Here is a 12,332-nt window from a genome sequence, read left to right as displayed (position 1 = left end):
AGCAGAGTTTGGAGCTCAATTCCGGCGTTGTCTGTTATGCTTTCTCCCCGTGACTACATGGACTTCCTCCAGGTGCTCCGGTTACCACCCACAGTCCAAAGAGGTACAAACCCCAACGAAGGGTCTCAACCCGAAACGTCAACTGTTTATTCATTTCCTCAGTCTGACCTGCTGAGTTTCTCCAGCATTTGATATGTGTTGCTCTGGTTAGCAGGTTAATAGGTCATTGTTAAATCCTGTGATTATATAGGGTTAAATCAGTGGGTCGCTGGGCTGTGTGGCTCGTTGGGCTGGAAAGGTTCATTCTGCACTGTACCTCTAAATAAAAATAAACTTTGAAAATATAATGCAGTCTTTGCACACCCAGCTCATAACCCAGTAAAACTAAAGTCACAATTCAGCAATTATATGAAACAAAATTATCCCAAAATAAAGAGGTAATTTGGAAGGCAATGAACCTCGATGGAGAGTTTCAAGAAGTTTACGGTGGTGACTGGGAGAAAAACGGCTCAGTAAGCTCCATCCTCAAAGCAGTTTGGTACTTTTCAAATGCAGGCAGGAGTATCAAGTCTAGATAGTGTCACAAAATGAAACACCCTGTAGCAAAGATACGTCCTGCTCCCAGTGCTAAACCTAAATCTAGTCGATGATTCCTGGGAATATCCCATGCCATATTTCATCTTTTGAACTGATAACTAGGATGCAAAATTGAAACTGATCCAAAATTAGCCTAACCACAATCAATACAAACACTGTCAACTTTTAATCTTTTCTACACTCAGAAATTGGCAAAAAGCAGAAAAACATATGACTTCTGTTGCTCCACGTAAATTGCTATTGTCAATAACATAAAACATACGCAGGAATACAAAGCAAATCATCCTCACCTACACAGAATATTGAGCCACCCTGGCATTACTTGGCATGACCTGACGTTCGATCAGAGCTTACTCATGATCCAACTCGCACAGTCAATTCATGTTGAGTGACACTATTGTGGAGCAACACACACAAAATACTGGAGGAACTCAGCAGGTCAGGCAACATCTATGAAAGTGAATAAACAGTCGATGTTTTGGGCCGAGGACTGAGAAAGAAGGGGGAGGATGCTAGAACAAAAAGGTGGGGGGAGGGAAAGGAGGCTAGCTGGAAGGTGATAGATGAAGCCAGGAGGATGGGAAAGGTCAAGGGCTGGAGAAGAAAGAAAATGATAGAAGAGGAGAGTGGACCATAGGGAAGGAGAGGGAACCCGGGGGAAGTAATAGGCAGGTGAGAAGTAGTAAAATGTTAGAGTGGGGAATAGAGGAAGGTGGAGCTGGGGGAATTTTGTTCAAAGGAAGGAGAAATCAGTATTCATACCATCAGGTTGGAGGGTACCCAGCTGGAATATAAGGTGTTATCCCTCCACTCTGAGGGTGGCCTCATCTTGGCACAAGAGGAGGCCATGGATCAACACATTGGAACAGGAATGAGAATTGGAATTAAAATATTTTACCACCGGGAAGTCCCACTTGTGGCAGATGTCACGGAGGTGCTCAAAGCTGTCCCCCAATGTACGATGGGTCTCACCAATGTAGAGAAGGCCACATTGGGAGCACGCTAAAAAATTACTGCAGTGACAAGTGGTTAAATGGCTGAAACAGTCAGCAGAAATAACCTGCTAAGTTCTACGTGCTAAACTTACAGACCAAAGTGTTTGTTAAAATACATTTCCTGGGAGTGCCCACCAAATCATTTGGTGGTTGAGGTGGTGGTGGAGGTAGCAAGGAAAGAGGGAAGAAACTGCAGTCAGCATCCATTTCATCTGGTGATGCACATTCAACTGGTATACTGTCAGCAGAACTTGAAGTGTTATATTTATTTTATTTAGAGATATGGCCATTCCAGTCCTTCGAGCCACACTGTCCGGTAACCCCAATTTCACCCTAACCTAATCAAGTTATCTGTCACCCAAGTTACTAGTCTGCGACATTTGTCAGTGATAATAAATCCAATTCTGATTCGAAGTTCAAAATAAACTTATTACCAAAGTGCATAATTTTCTTGCAGGTATACACAGTAGAACAGAGAAATACAGTAGAATCAATGAAAAATGATACTGATTCTAATGTACTGAGTCCAAGCCCAAGAGGGTGTGGTAACCAACAACTCACTGACAGTGTAAGCTGACAATTTGCTGTTAACAATGAGAACCCTTCACACAAAGCTGAGATGTCAAAACCTGTTCCTCATATAAGTTATCAATGAATAGCTGAGACTGTCACCGGTTACCTCTTAGTCACATCCTGTCTGTCGGAGTTTCTGGCCGTTAACCCTGTTCTCTGTTTACCACAGTTCAACCAATTTCTTAACGGGACTATAGAAAATGTCTGGCTCTTAGGCCCACCATGTCCATGTGGAGCAGAAGCCAATCAAAATGAATCCTGTTTGCTTGCACACTGTCCATATTCCCTACCTGTTTGTGCATCTGTCTAAATGCCTATCAAACCTGTTCCCAGCACCTCCCCTGGCAATATGATCCAGGCATTTACCACTCTCAGTGTAGAAAAGTTGCCTAGCAAATCTCCTTTAAACCTTGCCCCTCTCACTTTAAACCTACACCCTGTATTTGACATGGGTTTTGCTGGCTGTTTGCTCTGCAGAACATACTCTCTCCTTGGCATTACAGGGGTTACACAGAGAAGAGCCATCAGGACCATATAGAGGGTGCTGAGCGAACCTCCAGATAGCTGTGGATCAAGAGATTTGACCTGTAGACCAATGCTGCTGGGCCACAAGCCTGGCTGATCATAGAACAGTACAGCACAGTACTGGCCCTTTGGCCCACAATGTTGAGCCAACCCTTAAACCCTGTCTCCCATATAACCCTCCACCTTAAATTTCTCCATATACCTGTCTAGTAGTCTCTTAAATTTCACTAGTATATCTGCCTCCACCACTGACTCAGGCAGTGCATTCCACCCACCAACCACTCTCTGAGTAAAAAACCTTCCTCTAATATCCCCCTTGAACTTCCCACCCTTTACCTTAAAGCAGTGGTGCCCTGGGGAAGAGGCACTGGCTGTCCACTCTATCTATTCCTCTTAATATCTTGTATACCTCTATCATGTCCACCCTCATCCTCCTTCTCTCCAGAGAGTAAAGCCCTAGCTCCCTTAATCTCTGATCATAATGCATACTCTCTAAACCAGGCAACATCTTGGTAAATCTCCTCTGTACCCTTTCCAATGCTTCCAATGATCAACCCTGGCTGGGTCGCCTGGGTGAGGGTATTTGATGTTGACGACCCCAGGTTACATCATTGATGTGTCCCGGCACATCCTAGGACATCTCAGCAACCCCCTGACAATGCATTTTGTCAATGTATCTCTAATTTTTTATATTTTATTAGGTCATTCCTCAGCCTCAGACTTTCCAAAGAAAACATCCAAGTTTGTTCAACTTCTTACAGGTAGTACACTGCAAACCTGGCGAACCTCTTTTGCACCATCTCCAAAGCATCCATATGCTTCCTGTAATGTGGCAACCAGAAATGCACACAATGCTCCAAATGTGGCCCAGCCAAAGTTTTATACAGTTGCAACATGACTTCCCAACTTTCAGACTCAATGTCATAAGCAGCATCTTTTATGCCTTCTTTAGCACCTTATCCACTACCATTTTCAACTTGAATGGACTTGAATCCCAAGATGCCTCTGTACATCAAAGCTCCGAAGAGTCCTTCCTCTTGCGTTTGACCTCCCATGGAGACACCTACTGCCTGCCTCATCAATCATCTTCATCACTTCCTCAAAGAACTCATTAAATTTTGAGAGATAGTCCTTCTCCTAAAACAAAACAAATACAATTAAATCCTCAAGAATCTCCTCTAATAATTTCTTTACCAATCAACCTATAATTTTCTGGTTTATCCCCAATGTCCTTCTTAAAGAAGGGAACAACATTGACTATTCTCCAATCTACTGGCACCTCACCAAGGACTAAAGATTTCTGACGAGCCTCCAGCAATCTCCTCAGTGTCGTAGGATAAACCTCATCACTCCCTGGTGACTGACTGATCAATTAATTAATTACAGCCTGGTAACAGGCCCTTCCAGCCCAACCCAATTAACCCAGTTACACCAATGTGACCAATTAACCTACTGACCTGTACGTCTTTGGAGTGGGAGGAAACTGGAGCACCCAGAGGAAACACACATGGTAATACTGAGAATGCACAGACTCCTTATAGACAATGGCGGAACTGAACTGGGTCGTTAGCGCTGTAAAAGTGCTATGTTAACCGCTATAGCGTCCAAAAGTTTTTTTATCCACTTACTCATCTTAATGTTTTTCAAGATACCCCGTAACATTCACAAACCTACAATACCAATATATCCCTAATCTCAGCATCATCTATCTCCTTCTCTTTGGTGAGTACCAATGTGAAGTATTCATGAAGGACCTCACCCACCTCTTCTGGTTCCATGCATAAGTTCCATCTTTTGTCCTTGAGAGGACCTACTGTCCTCCCTAGTCATCCCCTTGCTCCTCATATAGGTATAAAATGCCATGGGATTCTCCTTTCTTCTACTTGCCAAGGATATTTCATGGCCCCTTTAGCTTCCTAATTTCTTGGTTAATTCTGGTCTGCTTTCTTTACATTCTTCAAGAGCCTTGTTTAGGTAGGAAGAGAAATGAGATCCTAAGGGGAGTAAGGGGCGGCCGTGGCTGACGAGGGAAGTAAAGGGCAGTATAAAAATAAAAGAGAAGAGGTCTAACATAGCAAAGATGAGCGGGAAACTGGAGGACTGGGAAGCTTTTAAAGAGCAACAGAAGATAACAAAAAAGACAATATGCCAAGAAAAAAATGAGGTACGAAGGTAAACTAGCCAAGAATATAAAGGAGGATAGTAAAAGCTTCTTTAGGTATGTAAATAGCAAAAAAATAGTTAAGACCAAAATTGGGCCATTGAAGACAGAAACGGGCGAATTTATTATGGGGAACAAGGAAATGGCAGACGAGTTGAACAGGTACTTTGGATCTGTCTTCACTAGGGAAGACACAAACAATCTCCCAGATGTAATAGTGGCCAAAGGAACTAGGGTAAAGGATGAACTGAAGGAAATTTATATTAGGCAAGAAACGGTGTTGGATAGACTGTTGAGTCTGTAGGCTGATAAGTCCCCGGGACCTGATGGTCTGCATCCCAGGGTACTTAAAGAGGTGGCTCTAGAAATCATGGACACATTGGTAATCATTTTCCAATGTTCTATAGATTCAGGAACAGTTCCTGCTGATTGGAGGGTGGCTAATGTTGTCCCACTTTTCAAGAAAGGAGGGAAAGAGAAAACAGGGAATTATAGACCGGTTAGCCTGACGTCAGTGGTGGGAAAGATGCTGGAGTCAATTATAAAAGAGGAAATTATGACACATTTGGATGGCAGTAGAAGGATCAGTCTGAGTCAGCATAGATTTATGAAGGGAAAATCATGCTTAACTAATCTTCTGGAGTTTTTTGAGGATGTAACTATGAAAATGGACAAGGGAGAGCCAGTGGATGTAGTGTATCTGGACTTCCAGAAAGCTTTTGATAAAGTCCCACATAGGAGATTAGTGGGCAAAATTAGGGCACATGGTATTGGGGGCAGAGTACTGACATGGATTTAAAATTGGCTGGCTGACAGGAAACAAAGAGTAGCGATTAACGGGTCCCTTTCGGAATGGCAGGCTGTGACCAGTGGGGTACCGCAAGGTTCGGTGCTGGGACCGCAGCTGTTTACAATATACATTAATGATTTAGATGAAGGGATTAACAGTAACATTAGCAAATTTGCCGATGACACAAAGCTGGGTGGCAGTGTGAAATGTCAGGAGGATGTTATGAGAATGCAGGGTGACTTGGACAGGTTGGGTGAGTGGGCAAATGTATGGCAGATGCAGTTTAATGTGGATAAATGTGAGGTTATCCACTTTTGTGGCAATAACAGGAAGGCAGATTACTATCTAAATGGAGTCAAGTTAGGAAAAGGGGAAGTACAATGAGATCTAGGTGTTCTTGTACATCAGTCAATGAAAGCAAGCATGCAGGTACAGCAGGCAGTGAAGAAAGCTAATGGCATGCTGGCCTTTATAACAAGAGGAATTGAGTATAGGAGTAAAGAGGTCCTTCTGCAGCTGTACAGGGCCCTGGTGAGACCCCAGTATTGTGGAGTATTGTGTGCAGTTTTGGTCTCCATATTTCAGGAAGGACATTCTTGCTATTGAGGGAGTGCAGCGTAGGTTCACAAGGTTAATTCCCTGGAATGGCGGGACTGTCATATGTTGAAAGATTGGAGCGACTGGGCTTGTATACACTGGAATTTAGAAGCATGAGAGCGGATCTGATTGAAACATATAAGATTATTAAGGGATTGGACACGATGGAGGCAGGAAGCATGTTCCCGCTGATGGGTGAGTCCAGAACTAGAGGCCACAGTTTAAGAATAAGGGGTAGGCCATTTAGAACAGAGATGCGGAAAAACTTTTTCACCCAGAGAGTGGTGGATATATGGAATGCTCTGCCCCAGAAGGCAGTGGAGGCCAAGTCTCTGGATGCATTCAAGAGAGAGTTAGATAGAGCTCTTATAGATAGCGGGATCAAGGGATATGGGGAGAGGGCAGGAACGGGGTACTGATTGTGGATGATCAGCCATGATCACAGCGAATGGTGGTGCTGGTTAGAAGGGCCGAATGGCCTACTCCTGCACCTATTGTCTAAATTGAGAAATTGGAGAATTATTTAAAAATACATTCCAAAGATATACAGGTTAGGGTTAGTAATTTGTGGGCTTGCTACGTTGGATAGTGACACTTGCCATACTCCTCAGCACATACTTGGATTGTCGTTAACATAAAAGATGCACTTCATAGTGTGCTTTGGTTTCAATGTGCATGTGACAAATAAAACTGAACTCTCTGTCAAAGTTTCTGTGGGGGAGCATTTTGGGAAGCAGCATCTCTAAGGCTATAATCTCAGGATCATTCTGTATTCTAGTGAGTTCAGAAGTAGATAGGCAGCAGTCGAATGCATGGCTGAAGAGCTGTTTCTATACCCGGATTACGAGGGTCTCTTCTACGGATCGCTGCAGTGATCTGAACAAGGACAGGCTACATCTAAACTGGTGGGACGTTTGCTAGTGATGTTTCAGATGGTTTAGTGTGGCAGAGGGGTGTGTGAAATAGCAAGTAGGTCAGCAGGTGGCTGAGGAGAAGGTAGAGATTAAGTCAAGTAACTCTAATAAACAGGGCCAGGATAATGAACATTGCAGGAATGATTATCTGAAATGTGTTTATTTTAAGAGCATAATGGGTTAACGCTAATAATCTTAGAACCTGGATTTGCACATGGAACTAGTCCTGCACTCTGTGAGGACAAACCAGAGTAGGACTTACATGGTGAGCAGTAGGGCACTGAGAAGTGTGGTAGAACAGAGGGGTCTGGGAATACAGATCCATAATTCTTTGAAAGGGGAAGCCAGGTAGATGGGGTTGAAAAGAAAGTGGCATCACAGGCAGATAGGGTGTAAAGAAAGCTTTTGGCACATTGGCTTTCATAAATCACACTTCTGGTGCTAACATAGCATGCCCACAACTCACTAACCCTAATTATATGTCTCTGAAATGTGGGAGGAGACCAGAGCACATGGCAGAAACCCATGCGACCAAGGGAAGAACGTACAAATTCCTTACAGGCAGAAGAGAAAGTTGAACCCCAACTGGCAATCACGGGCGCTGTAAAGTGGTGCATTTACTGCAATGTTACCATGCCGTACCGAAGAACTCAGTATGAAACACTGAGTGTTGTTACCCACTCAGTATTAAACACTGAGCAGAAAGAAGTATGCATTAGAATGTAGCCCAAATTGCAAAGATGTTGCAGAGTACAAATACTAGCATCTTCTCATCTGGAGACTATTCAGTATAATGCCCAATAACTACATTTTTACATTAGTGGTGTCAGGGTAGGAACTTCATATGAGCAACACTTCTTTTTCCTCTTTTCCATGGGTAAAGAGAACACAGCTGCTTCATTTTAAGGAGTATCCCAAAACGTTTTATAGAATAACAATACTTTCAAAGAATCGCACCCGGCCAAAATGATTGGGTTTTGTCTCTCAGTCTGCAAGGATTCAAAGTGATTCAAACAGGCCCCTATCTGTCTACTGCCAATCATTAGTAAGACGATGTAAACCACTGTATTACTGACAGCATCTACTCACTGGTGTGGCGTTTTACCCGGACCACTCCATACCAGATCTCATCACAGCCTTGGTATAAACACTGACTCCCCAGAAGAGAGATGAGAGAAACTGCCTTGTGGAAAAACTCTCCAGTGAGTGAAGTCAATCCTTGCACAACGGAAGGTAGTTATGAAGTCATCAGTACGTGACAGGAAGCAGCCTCCCCTCTAGGGACTCAGTCTGTACTTCTCGCTGTCTCAGTAAAGTGGCCAACAGAATCAATGACATCACCCACCCACATGCTCTTTCTTCTACCTCCTCCCATCAGGCAGAAGATACAGAAGCCTGAAAGCATTTTATCCCACTGACAGACTCTTAAATGGACTTCCTGGACGATAAGATGGATTCTTGACCTCAAACTCTACCTTGTTATGAAATTACACTTTATCAGTTACCTGCATTTTTTTCTATAACTTTTATACTTTATTTTGCATTGTTATTGTTTTACCTTATTCTAGCTCCATGCACTGCGTAATGATTTGATCTGTACGGACAGTATGCACAAGCTCTTCACTGTATCTAGGTACACTTGTCAATAATAAACCCTGAGCCCCAGAATATCAGTACAGGTGTTCTGTATGTGCTGGCCCAACCATTTTCAGCTGCTTTGACAATCACTTCTCTTCCATCTCAAGAATCATCTTCTGATGCTTGTACATTGATCATTTCTATTACAATCCTCAATAAATGAAACAGGCTATGCCTACATACCTCAAGACCCAGAATTCAGGTATGAGTTGATAAATGGCAAGCAATATTCATGCCACAAAAACACCAGGTAATCACTAGCACCATCAAGAAAGTCTAATGGTCTACCCTTCATAGAGAGTTCCCACTTGCCAACAATACTTAAGAAACTCGATACCATCTGCAGGTGCCATGCATCTATTTTCTGTCTGTATTGTATTTTGTGGTGCATTTATTATGGTCATCTGTCACATGCGTTGAGGCGTGGTAGAAGCAAATGAATATGGTTACGTATTCATGTTTAGTTTAGTCGAGTTGACATGGGAGGGTAAGCAACAGAAAGCTATTATTTTTTGTTAATCGCTAATTTAGTTTGACTGCTTAGTTACACTAATTGGGACATTATTGGAATGCTAACTAGATCGCTAACTTCACTTAGATACATTAGTACGACCACAAACTTTGTTAATTCGCTAATTGGAATGCTATATTGCTAATTTAGTTCAGTTAGTTTTATATTACCACAAGATTGTTCGTGTTTGCTGGTTTCATGATAAAGGATCAAACGTACCTTTCTCGATTTTGGAACTTTGTTATTTTGGAAGCGCGCCATACGGTGTCAATCTCCTGGCTCAGTCTCTCAGCGGTTTTGGTTTGTTTTAAAGTAACCGCTACACCATCCAGGACAATCTGAGCTTGCTCAAATTGTACCCCACCCACAACCCTAAACATTCAATCTTGTCGTAATCAAAACACTGGTTAAGCCTTACTTGGAGTTATGTGCAATTCAGGTAGCCCCATTACATGAAGGATGTGCAACACACACAAAATGCTGGTGGAACACAGCAGGCCAGGCAGCATCTATAGGGAGAAGCGCTGTCGACGTTTCAGGCTGAGACCCTTCGTCAGGACTAACTGAAAGAAAAGACAGCAAGAGATTTGAAAGTAGGAGGGGGAGGGAAAATGCGAAATGATAGGAGAAGACCGGAGGGGGTGGGATGAAGCTGAGAGCTGGAAAGGTGATTGGAAAAAGGGATACAGAGCTGGAGAAGGGAAAGGATCATGGGATGGGAGGCCTAGGAGAAAGAAAGAGGGAGGGGAGCACCAGAGGGAGATGGAGAACAGGCAGAGTGATGGGCAGAGAGAAAAAAAAGGGGGAGAGGGAGAGAGAGGGAGAGAGGGAGAGAGGGAGAGAGGGAGAGAGGGAGAGAGGGAGAGAGGGGGAGAGAGGGGGAGAGAGGGAGAGAGGGAGAGAGGGAGAGAGGGAGAGAGGGAGAGAGGGAGAGAGGGAGAGAGGGAGAGAGGGAGAGAGGGAGAGAGGGAGAGAGGAGAGAGAGAGAGAGAGAGAGAGAGAGAGAGAGAGAGAGAGAGAGAGAGAGAGAGAGAGAGAGAGAGAGAGAGAAACAAACAAACAGACACATGAGGGATGTGGAAGGTTTTGAAAGGATGCTGCCTGGATTAGCAGGTATGAGATTGCACTAACTTGGGTTGTTTTCTCTGGAGCATCAGAAGCTGAGGGAAGACCTGATTGAAGTATATAAAATTATGAGAGATAGTCAGAATCCTTCTCACAGGGTAGAAATGTCAAATATTAGAGTACATGCATTTAAGGTGAGAGGGGGAAATGGATATGTGCAGGGCAAGTTGTTTTCTTTAAACACGTGGAATGGTCGGTGCATGGAATGGGCTGGCAGGAGTAGTAGTGGAAATAGATATGATAGTGGTGTTTAAGAGGCTTTTAGATAGACATATAATTGTGCAAAGAATATAGGGGCATTGATCATTTGTAGGCAGAAGAGATTTAGTTTCATTTGGCGTCGAGTTCAGCACAGATGTTGCGGGCTGAAGGGTCTGGGCTCTACTGTTCTATGTGACTATGGCACATACAATAATTACCGGTAAATGCTTTACAGTTAACTTGCCAAAGCCCTTCCCAGCTTCACATTCTCCATCAGCAAGGACAAAGGTAACTGATGCATGGGAATAACATCATCTGCAAGTTCTTCTCCAAGTCACATACTACCTTGACTTGAAACAGATCACTGGTCTGTGTCACATACCCTAAAACCTAGAACTGTCTACCCATTAGAGCAACCTATTCAAAGGAACTCCAGGGTTTTAGGAAGGCAATTTACCACCGCCTTCTCAAAGACCATCATCATTATTATGTGCTGTGTTGTATGACACGGGCGATCATGATCCATGACCACAATTGTTCTCGGCAATTATTTCTACAGGAGTGGTTTGTCATTGTCTTCTGGGCAGTGTCTTTACAAGATGGGTGACCCCAGCCAGTTTCAATACTTTTCAGAGATTGTCTGCCTGGTGTTGGTGGTCGCATAACCAGGACTTGTGATATGCACCAGCTGCTCATACGACCATCCACCACCTGCTCCCACGGCTCACGTGACCCTGGTCGGGAGCCTAAGCAGGTGTACACCTTGCCCAAGGGTCACCTGCAAGTGAGCGGAGTGAAGGAGTGCCTTTGGTAGGGACGTGTCTCCACCGTGCCACCTGATTCTCAAGGATAACAGGGATAAACAATAAATTCTGGTCTTGTCAATATGTCTAGATTCTGCATAACAAATAAATAAGTAAAAACAAAAACAGATCTGCCTTCACAACCTCTGAACATTTACAGTGTTTTAAAGATAATGAAATATCATACGGAATGTGGTAACACAGGATACACAGCATTCAGCTTATAAACAATGAGCTCCCACAAACAACCATTTGCTGACAGCCAGTAAGATTTGGGTGAGGGACAAATACTGATTAGCCACTTGGAATCGCCCCCATAGTTTTCAAAATCAGAATTACCAAAGTTCACAATTGAACCAAAATTGCCTGAGTAATAGGAAGCAGAGGGTAGTGGTGGTAGGAAGTTTATCTGATTGGAAGTCTGTAACTGGTGGTATACCACAGGAATTAGTACTATTTGAGATACAACTTAAAGACAGATGTGACCCTAGGAGGCACGATTAGTAAGCCTGCATATGACACAAAAATTGATGGTACTGGATAGATAGGATGTAGCCTAAGACTACAGTAGGATATCTATCAGTTGACAATTTAGACGGACAAATGACAGATGGAATTTAATTCTGACAAGTGTAAAGTGATGCATTTTGGGAAGTCAAATACAGACAGTCTCTGGGTTATAAAAGGGTTTCATTTCCGAGAACTATTCACAACCAAACTTTTTCTAGTCTGACAAGGTCCTGCATGGCAGGCTAATCTGGAAGGTTAGATCTCATGGGATCCAGGGGAGTTAGACAACTGGATACAAAACTGGCTTGGCGGAAGAAGCCAGAGATGACAGTGGAGGATTGCTTTTCAGACTGGAGGCTGTGACCAGTGGTGTGGCACAAGATCAGCGCTGG

The 12,332-nt window shown here is 43.4% G+C and overlaps 1 protein-coding gene across 3 annotated transcripts in view; it reads right to left on the bottom strand.

The window, feature by feature from the left end:
- LOC140719446 (epsin-2-like) overlaps positions 1 to 12,332 on the bottom strand; it is a 59,852-nt gene that overhangs the window by 21,812 nt on the left and 25,708 nt on the right. The window lies entirely within an intron of this gene.

This window comes from Hemitrygon akajei, chromosome 31 (genome assembly GCF_048418815.1).
Source record: "Hemitrygon akajei chromosome 31, sHemAka1.3, whole genome shotgun sequence".
NCBI classification, from domain to species: Eukaryota; Metazoa; Chordata; class Chondrichthyes; order Myliobatiformes; family Dasyatidae; genus Hemitrygon; species Hemitrygon akajei.
The sequence above is the reverse complement of the archived record's forward strand: the minus strand, read 5'-3'. Positions and strand labels throughout refer to the sequence as shown.